The sequence below is a fragment of the Oncorhynchus masou genome, chromosome 5, assembly GCF_036934945.1.
Source record: "Oncorhynchus masou masou isolate Uvic2021 chromosome 5, UVic_Omas_1.1, whole genome shotgun sequence".
NCBI lineage: Eukaryota > Metazoa > Chordata > Actinopteri > Salmoniformes > Salmonidae > Oncorhynchus > Oncorhynchus masou.
Window position 1 is genome coordinate 70,844,920 of NC_088216.1, and position 8,619 is coordinate 70,853,538.

Consider the following 8,619-nt stretch of genomic DNA (forward strand, 5'->3'; position numbering starts at 1 on the left):
GACAGTTGGAAACAATGATTACTACAGCGTTGTAACTAAATTGTTCACTTCATACCTAGCCTACTTCGAGCCCTACCAGAGGAGAGAAATACAGATGGGATAAGTGGTTTGCAATGACTTTGATTTAAAACATATAGGAACACTGGTTATTATATTTGAATGAAAAACAAACGGCCACCTGCAGTACACACACACACATATGCATGAATTTACACAGAAACACACAGCTGCGTATAACTCCCGCCAAACAGCCTGCACAAATAAGGTTAGAAAAAAACAATCATAAAATACTGTACACTTGAACGATTTCAAACCAGTTCAGTTTAATGACATTACCTGTGGAGATTTGATATGCAATTTGATTTCATTACCTCAACTGAAGATGACTTCACCCTGCTCTCAACCAAGTCAAGCATCCCCCCCCACACACACACACATACACACACAAACAAAAAAAGAACAGGAGGCATATAAGTGGAGATCAGATAAGACAGGGCCAGACACAGATAAGGCCTTTGAACAGAGAGAGTCCCCCTCCAGCCGTCTCACACGATGAAAGGTTGTTGGGCTGTTTGTTGACAATATTGCTACTAATTAACTGGGCCAGTAAAAGCTCTGAGTGCCTGTATGGCCTCCAGTGTCCCCCCTTGCATGCACACAGACAGAGACTAACAGACACCAACTCATCATCACGTGGAGTCCCTCAGCGTCAAGTGGTGTATGTGGCCCCCTTGTGGTATAGGCAAGACACTGCAGAAAACAGGAGGAACCATTGTGTCCCCCTTTCTCTTTCTCTCTCAGTATGTTATGAGGCAGATTAATTATGAAGTCAACTTTCACCTGTTCACATGCAAACATGTCCATGTCAGACTGTCACTGACCATGCAATGGGTGCATATATGGCATAGTAGAGCTCCCTCCCACTGTGCATGTTGTTAGCAGGCAGGGTTAAAGCCTAGTTAACCTAGATGAATGATTCCATAAACCTTCAGCTGTTACTTCTGATGCTACCATGGACCCATGGAGGGACTGGGGCCTGATGTCCAGAGAACTCCCGAACTGTGGAAAGAAAAACAAAAGCAAGGTGTTTAAACAACCACAGGAGTGTGTGTATATGTGTGTGTTTGTCTCTGTTGGTATTTGTTGGGAGCAATGCCTGTGGCTTGCTCACCTGTTCACACACAGAGGAAACAGACATCCCTGAGGGAGAACAAGCCTTGTGGTGAACACTGCACTGCCTAACACAGCCTCCACGACACTACACCTGTTTGTTTAGAGGACGGCCACACCCTGATCAACTTCAACACAGCCTGCATGTCTACACACTACCTGTTTAAACAGCTGAGATAGCCTTGACTCTAGAGGCCTCACAATGGCAGAGGATCAGCTGGAAACACATGCTGCTCTTTGGGTGTAATTGTGCATCCATTGCTGCCCTAACCACTTCTGTCAAAATGAGCCACAATAAGCAGAGAAGGGGAAAGAAACACATTCTGGTGTACGGTGAGAAAGACTAGTTTCAGTGAATGTCTGTGGTGTGCATGGCTTACTATATATGGACTGGAGCTTCAACTAAAACATCTCATTATGTGTTGGAGCTGATGTGGAGATTACACACATAAACCAAGAATCTGTAATTCTGTGAATTAATTCTCTGAAGTTGGATTGGATGAGAGTCTAGAGCTGGGCCCAGTTTGGATGAAGGGTGCTATAGAAGGAATGACATGGAACCAGAAAGCGTATATTTAAAATGACATTCTGTTGTAAGCTAAATGAGGACAACTTCTGCGCAAATTATCACACAAAAGTATATTCTTCTGTACTATATATTAATGTGTTGATGATCACATGCACAGCTGTTCTCACACACACACACACACACACACACACACACACACACACACACACACACACACACACACACACACACACACACACACACACACACACACACACACACACACACACACACACACACACACACACACACACACACACACACACACACACACACAGTATAATTTAACTACAACCAGTGCCCAGAGGTTCTGTACATGGAAAAGGGTGGTAGCATTAGTTGGAACCCTGTGCGTCTCAAATACTGTGAGTAGGGGGAAGGTTATTGGAGTCACGCGTCGAGTCAGGCTTGCTGGCGTCCGCCTGTCGCTGGCTTGCATGTTTTGGGGGTCCGTGCGGAGAGTGTTTTGTGGCCGCGGTGCTGCCTCAACCCCGGCCTGGGTGATTTACAGGCGGAGCAGTGACATTTGCTGGGGATACTCAGAGAGCAGAGCGGGCGTAGCAGGCCAGGCAGAGCCACAAAGCACAGCACATCTGGAGTCTAGACTCACTGGCTCTCCCTCTTTCATTCCCTCTCTTCCTCAGCCACTCGCCTGCCTGCCATGCCTGGGCCACCGTCTTCTCTGTCTTCTGTTTGCATAGCTGCTAGTGTTAAATTAAAATGGAATCCCCCTCACCCCCACACTCACATACACACACTCCCCTCTCTCTTCTCCAAATTCATATGATGAAGGACAGACTAACTAGGAAAATGACTGTAGTCAAAGAGAGCATGTGGAAGACATCATAAATGGATTGTTATTACTATCCTTACAAAGACACGGAGCATTAGTGTTCACAGGGGACACATGTCATCTCTCCCTCTCCTGTATATATCTTGTTGTAGGAGTCAGTGCAATAGAATGTTCGTAGGCTGATAAAAGAATGTTGAGACAAGTTGGAATGTTCACCTGCTCATACTCAGAGTCACTATTCACGTCATGAACAAGTAGTCCCCTGAACAACGGCTGCTGTGGGGGAAAACAACTGCAGTTCGCCATCTGTAAACTCTCCTTCCAGACTCATATCAAACATCTCCAATCTAAAATCAAATCTAGAGTCGGCTTTCTATTTTGCAACAAAGCCTCCTTCACTCACGCCGCCAAACTTACCCTCGTAAAACTGTCTATCCTACCGATCCTCGACTTCTGCGATGTCATCTACAAAATAGCTTCCAATACTCTACTCAGCAAACTGGATGCACTGGTTAGTCAGGCCAATTTAGGTAGTATGTACATGAATGTATAGTTAAAGTGACTATGCAGCAGCGTAAAAGAGGGGTTGGGGGAGGCACACAATGCAAATAGTCCGGGTAACCATTTGGTTACCTGTTCAAAAGTCTTATGGCTTGGGGGTAAAAACTATTGAGAAGCCTTTTTGTCCTAGACTTGGCACTCCGGTACCGCTTGCCCATGCGGTAGTAGAGAGAACAGTCTATGACTGGGGTGGCTGGGGTCTTTGAGGCCTTCCTCTGACACCGCCTGGTGTAGAGGTCCTAGATGGCAGGCAGCTTTGCCCCAGTGATGTACTGGGCCGTACGCACGACCCTCTGAAGTGCCGGTCAGGGTGCTCTCGATGTTACAGCTGTAGAACCTTTTGAGGATCTCAGGACCCATGCCAAATGTTTTTAGTTTCATGAGTGGCCTCATTTGTCGTGCCCTCTTCACGACTGTCTTGGTGTGTTTGGACCAATCTAGTTTCTTGTTGATGTGGACACCAAGGAATTTGAAGCTCTCAACCTGCTCCACTACAGCCCCGTCGATGAGAATGGGGACGTGCTTGGTGCTCCTTTTCCTGTAGTCCACAATCATCTCCTTAGTCTTGGTTACGTTGAGGGATAGGTTGTTATTCTGGCACCACCCGGCCAGGTCTCTGACCTCCTCCCTATAGGCTGTCTCGTTGTTGTCGGTGATCAGGCCTACCACTGTTGTGTCTTCAGCAAACTTAATGATGGTGTTGGAGTCGTGCCTGGCCATGCAGTCGTGGGTGAACAGGGAGTACAGGAGGGGACTGAGCACACACCCCTGGGGAGCTTCAGTGTTGAGGATCAGCGTGGCAGATGTGTTGCTACCTACCCTCACCACCTGGTGGTGACCTGTCAGGAAGTCCAGAATCCAGTTGCAGAGGGAGGTGTTTAGTCCCAGGTTCCTTAGCTTGATGATGAGCTTTGAGGGTACTATGGTGTTGAACGCTGAGCTGTAGTCAATGAACAGCATTCTCACATAGGTGTTCCTTTTGTCCAAGTGGGAAAGGGCAGTGTGGAGTGCAATAGAGATTGCATCATCTGTGGATCTGTTTGGGCGGTATGCAAATTGGAATGGGTCTAGGGTTTCTGGGATAATGGTGTTGATGTGAGCCATTACCAGCCTTTCAAAGCACTTCATGGCTAGTTATTTAGGCAGGTTGCCTTTGTGTTCTTGGGCACAGGGTATATGGTGGTCTGCTTGAAGCATGTTGGTATTACAGACTCAATCAGGAGCATGTTGAAAATGTCAGTGAAGACACCTGCCAATTGGTCAGCACATGCCCGGAGCACGGCCCCGCAGCCATGTGTATGTTGCCTTGTTTAAAGGTCTTACTCACGTCGGCTACGGAGAGTGAGATCACACAGTCGTCCGGAACAGCTGATGGTCTCATGCATGCCTCAGTCTTGCTTGCCTCGAAGCAAGCATAGAAGTGATTTAGCTCGTCTGGTAGGCTCGTGTCACTGGGTAGCTTGCGGCTGTGCTTCCCTTTGTAGTCTATAATAGTTTGCAAGACGAGCGTCGAAGCCGGTGTAGTATTATTCAATCTTAGCCCTGTATTGACACTTTGCCTGTTTGATGCTCTCTAACCTTCAACCATACAGGTTATTTCATGAAATCTGTTACCTAATCATTGTGCAGCCATTATTTTTGTGGCTGGGTGATAAATGTAATTGAAATTCTGCAATTGGTGATAAGATAAAATCCATTATTTTAGCAATTGGACTTTTGCTGATGCTGGTCTCAACAACCCTCAGTAGCCACTAACCAATGCATAATGTTAGTAGGCCCTGTACTTCCCTATTTCTTCCCTATTTCCCTATTTCCTGTACTTCCCTATTCCCTATTTCCATAATGTAACTAGACACCATTTATAAAAGCTGTAAACCTAAGGCTTTAATACGTCAACAGCTATGCAGGTTGATGCCCTCATCATCAGGTGGTTTGTTGTCATCGCCTGGTTCCTCTCTTTTTTTCTTCTTACTTTTTGCCTCTCTTGGGAGTTTTTCCTAGCCACTGTGCTTCTACACCTGCATTGCTTGCTGTTTGGGGTTTTAGGCTGGATTTCTGTACAGCACTTATCAGCTGATGTACGAAGGGCAAAATAAATACATTTGATTTGTTAGAATGTCACAGTCGAAGTCGGAAGTTTACATACATTTTAGCCAAATACATTTAAACTCAGTTTTTCACAATTCCTGAGAATGATTTATTTCAGCTTTTATTTCTTTCATCACTTTCCCAGTGGGTCAGAAGTTTACATACACTCAACTAGTATTTGGTAGCATTGCCTTTAAATTGTTTAACTTGGGTCAAACGTTTTGGGTAGCCTTCCACAAGCTTCCCACATTAAGTTGGGTGAATTTTGGCCCATTCCTCCTGACAGAGCTGGTGTAACTGAGTCAGGTTTGTAGGCCTCCCTGCTCACACACGCCTTTTCAGTTCTGCCCATTTTCTATAGGATTGAGGTCAGGGCTTTGTGATGGCCACTCCAATACCATGATTTTGTTGTCCTTAACCATTTTGTCAAAACTTTGGAATTATGCTTGGGGTCATTGTCCATTTGGAAGACCCATTTGTGATCAAGCTTTAACTTCCTGACTGATGTGTTGAGATATGTGTTCAATATATCCACATCATTTTTCGTCCTCATGATGCCATCTATTTTGTGAAGTGCACCAGTCCCTCCTGCAGCAAAGCACCACACAACATGATTCTGCCACCCCCGTGCTTCACGTTTGGGATGGTGTTCTTCGGCTTGCAAGCCTTCCTCTTTTTCCTCCAAACATAACAATGGTCATTATGGCCAAACAGTTCTACTTTTGTTTCATCAGACCAGAGAATATTTCTCCAAAAAGTATGAGCTTTGTCCCCATGTGCAGTTGCAAACCATAGTCTGGCTTTTTTATGGCGGTTTTGGAGCAGTGGCTTTTTCCTTGCTGAGCGGCCTTTCAGGTTATGTCGATATATGACTCATTTTACTGTGGATATAGATACCATTTCTAGGAGACATAACGCATCTCCTTCCTGAGCGGTATGACGGCTGTGTGGTCCCATTGTGTTTATACTTGCGTACTATTGTTTGTACAGATGAACGTGGTACCTTCATGCATTTGGAAATTGCTCCCAGGGATGAACCAGACTTGTGGAGGTCTACAATTGTTTTTCTGAGGTCTTGGCAGATTGTTTTTGATTTTCCCATGATGTCAAGCGAAGAGACACTGAGTTTGAAGGTAGGCCTTGAAATAAATCCACAGGTATACCTCTAATTGACTCAAATGACATCATTTCTGGAATTTTCCAAGCTGTTTAAAAGCACAGTCAACTTAGTGTATGTAAACTTCTGACCCACGGGAATTGTGATACAGTGAATTATAAGTGAAATAATCTCTCTGTAAACAATTGCTGGAAAAATTACTTGTGTCATGCAGAAAGTAGATGTCCTAACCGACTTGACAAAACTATAGTTTGTAAACAAGAAATTTGTGGAGAGGTTGAAAAACGAGTTTTAATGACTCCAACCTAAGTGTTTGTAAACTTCGGACTTCAACTCTATGTTGGGATGCAGTGCATTATACAGGATTCAAAACATATATTTTATAGATAACATTATGGCATAATATTGTATATCATTATAATCACTACAAACCAGTGAAAGATCCCTTCAGGGATTTTATAGATGCATAAAATATTGAGGTTAGGGATGAAAATGACCAAAACCATATGAATGGTGTTTTTGGAATAGGTTTGAAACAATTGTTCTATTATTTTACAAATATGACATATTTTAGCAAAACTGGCTTAATTGGTTGTTTTATCTGCACAACAGATTATTTTAAAAATTATCATTATGCATATTCCACCTGTTGTTGAAAGACTTGCGATGTCAGACCAATTCAATAAAAACCGACAGAGGCTGTTGGTGGATGGACCTTAATGACAATCATTATTAGAATTTTGCCACAAGTATGGACAAATATGTGAAATTTGGCCCGCTGGCCCATGGATTAATGTCACAGATGACCAAGTCATTCAATGCCTGTTTTAGTCTAAAGTTCCGATGCTGTATGTGTGTTTCCACAGAAGTTTCTGGTTCTAACTTTGTTTCTGGTTCTGTTGTAAACAGCATCCAAACCAGGTTTTCCCCTGGCATGAAAAAACACAATCACAATAGTGTCCCCTCTGAAAGGGTGGAAAACTAGAAGAGAACTTTGTCAGAGAACCAGAGAGTTAGGCATCCTGAGCGGCAAATTGATTTACTGCAGACAAACAGGGGCCTCAGTTTACCATGATCCCTGATTTCCTCCCAACTAATGAACATGGTGTTTTTATGGCCCTGATCGCCCTATCGCAATCACACTGTGTCATACACTCTGGGATAAATGGCTGTGTTCAGGTTTCTGGTGTTATGCAGGTCATAAATGGCAGCTACCCAATACCCCAACAAGGCCCTAACCTGCCTGAACTGCCTGTCCTCCTCTCTCCAGCTCTCAAATGGAAAAAATGACTGTGGCTACTTGGGAACCACAAGATAATATCCATTAAAAAAAAGAAAACACATCCTAGTCACATCTGGATTACACTGGTTATGTTTGCCTTCTCTGGAAGCTATTATCACAAATAGACAAAGTGTGCTTTGCGTGTCTGAATGGCTCTCACTATGAAATCAATCTCTCACATTTGCACTGCTGAAGCGCTCACACCCATTTGCCACCTGTATCCACTCTGGTTCCCACCCTTGTTTTCTGTGTGATGAAGAGGGAGAGGGAATACTGAGAGGGGGCGATACCAGATACAGGAGAGAGTAAGCACTCCCAGGTGAGTGGGGCTAGAAGTGACCTTAATTCCTCTGATTACAGGTGCAAACAGCCACTGTTGCTTTCACCTGTTGAGGAGGAAGTTTGGGCTGACTATCACACTATATAAAAAAGGTCACAAAGATCCTCTTCCCCGCCTGCATTCTGAAGGTGAGATATTGAACAGTTCCCACTGACTGATTGTCAAAGCACCAGGCTGATTCCAGCTGACACTAAGAACAGAATATGGAACACTACTCATCACCCAAAGTATATTATTCACATGATCATCCAGTCATATTGTCATTGCAGTATGTGATATGATATTTGCAGAATATTTGGTGCAGTAGTTAAAACTATGAAATGCATGTTTCCCCACAAATAGAAAACCACCAAACAAGTGAGCCAATACTCTGACAGTAAAACACTCACAGAGGCAGCTGAATATGATTTCTGTTATTTCCTTTAGAGGCAAAAATAAGTGCTGATTCATAGTGACAATCAGAGACTTATAAAGTTGTGCAATAAAACTTTGGGGAGGTGTGTGTGTGAATATGTGTCAGGGTTTGTATTTACATGTTGCGACAGAACCAAGGCCCTCTGGTTTGGTAATTGGCTTTGCACAATGAATGAGACTTAGCAGTATAGTGCCAACAACAACCTCTCCTTCAATACCAGTATGACCAAAGAGCTGATCGTGGACTATAGGAGAAAGAGGGGAGAGCACACCCTCATCAACAGGG

General features: G+C 44.0%; 1 long non-coding RNA gene across 1 annotated transcript; it reads right to left on the reverse strand.

Moving 5' to 3' along the window:
• Positions 1-303: 303 nt before the first annotated feature.
• LOC135527804 (uncharacterized) lies at positions 304-3,018 on the reverse strand. The gene is made up of 2 exons (XR_010453480.1): positions 2,949-3,018; positions 304-1,059 (listed from the first exon to the last, which is right to left on the reverse strand). It is a non-coding gene; the product is annotated as an uncharacterized LOC135527804 (long non-coding RNA).
• Between the last annotated feature and the right edge of the window lie 5,601 nt (positions 3,019-8,619).